The 1,618-nt window shown below is 35.7% G+C and overlaps 1 non-coding gene across 1 annotated transcript; it reads right to left on the reverse strand.

Annotated features, from left to right (window-relative positions):
• Window positions 1–1,114: 1,114 nt before the first annotated feature.
• LOC114054677 lies at window positions 1,115–1,246 on the reverse strand. The gene has a single exon (XR_003570545.1). It is a non-coding gene; the product is annotated as a small nucleolar RNA SNORA13 (small nucleolar RNA).
• Between the last annotated feature and the right edge of the window lie 372 nt (window positions 1,247–1,618).

Below are 1,618 nucleotides of genomic sequence, written 5' to 3' on the forward strand. Positions count from 1 at the left end.
TACAGTGAAACAACATCTTGCACGTAAGATTCCAAGCTTTCATGTTTTGCCAGTCTTTTGATGTTTTCAGTCCTTGTATTCTGAACTGCTCCACCATATCGCCCCCCTGAAACAAATATGAAAATTCATAAACTTCTCTTGGACACTGGCAGCCCTGTACTGGTATAACAGGCCACTCACACCAAACTTTTTGACTTTATGGTTTCCACTTTGCTTTTGCTGATGAGAATGTAGCCATGAGGCTATCTCACTCTTACTGTTTCAGTTCGAATTGCTGCTCTAAAGTCATACTGACAAACTTATTTTTCAACAGAAAGTATCCTTCATTCAAAGAGTAGCCTGAAGGACAGGGCTGCACAAAAACCTGTTGTTATCCTAAAAGGTGAGTTGCAGGACAGCTCAGTGCAGTCAGTACTCTGTGGCTTTTTCCTACGCGCCCTTCTCATGCTCAGAGGCTTTCACCACACAGGGCCATCTCCAGAACCTTTTGAACTCCCAGCAAAAACATACTAGAACTCTGTAACAAGCATTCACAGTGTTAAACATCCTGGTAGAAATCTGGCAGTTAACACTGTCAGATTTGTATATTTTACATAATATATATATACATATACACACACACCTAATATATAAACATAAATATACTTCACACTTCCAAAAGTGCACCAGGGCAAGCCCAGAAAAAGAGTACACTACGTATAATTCAATACCAAACAGTCCCATAGCAGGATTAAATCTTTTTGTATTGTTCTTACCAGACGTTAATAACAAACCCTAAAATCCACAAAGGCAAATCACATTTTTTCACCACTGAAGAAATTTTTCATCTTTTCTGTAGCTGAGTATTCTGAACCTGTAGATATCTTTTTACAACAGGAAAACTAAAGGCCACTGCAGGAGTCTGGAAAGTTATGTACTCTTTACTTGCAGATGTAAGAAGCCACGAGAGACAGGTCAGCTAAACAATGCTAAAAGTGGCCATTATAATTTTAGGTTTTCCTCTTTTAATAACGGTGAGATTCTTCATTTTAAAAGACTGAAGTATAAAATCTGCTACGTAGCTGCTCAACCATACAATTTCAACAGGTTGGGTTTTATTTTTTGTTTGTTTGTTTGTTTTTCTTGCAAAAACAGGGAGGAGAAGGCAAATAATCAGCTCCTTAAAACAGTTTGAGCAGGAATTCCTGTTTGCCTTTTTTGACACCTCATTCACTCTGGGCAGGAATGAATGGGCAACACAAAGGCCAAAATTCAAGTATTAGAACCGATCAGTCCTGCAAAATCAAACTCACAGCACATAAAAAGGAGCAATTCATCAGTTGCCAGATACTTAAAAATTCACATTTAAATAATTGCGAATGAATACGTGATTGTAAATAAATATATAAATACTTTACACAGAGCACATATTAAGAAAAGCCAAGCACACCGTGCTCTTGGGACATCTTTCGGTCATGCTGGTACTCGCTCAGGCTATCGACAGACTTCCACTGGTTCTATCCGGAAAAAAAAAAAAAAAAAAAAAAAAAAAAAAAAAAAAAAAAAAAAAAAAAAAAAAAAAAAAAAAAAAAAAAAAAAAAAAAAAAAAAAAAAAAAAAAAAAAAAAAAAAAAAAAAAA

This window comes from Empidonax traillii, unplaced genomic scaffold (genome assembly GCF_003031625.1).
Source record: "Empidonax traillii isolate 1590-97213 ecotype Southwest subspecies unplaced genomic scaffold, ASM303162v1 scaffold37:size1818073, whole genome shotgun sequence".
NCBI classification, from domain to species: Eukaryota; Metazoa; Chordata; class Aves; order Passeriformes; family Tyrannidae; genus Empidonax; species Empidonax traillii.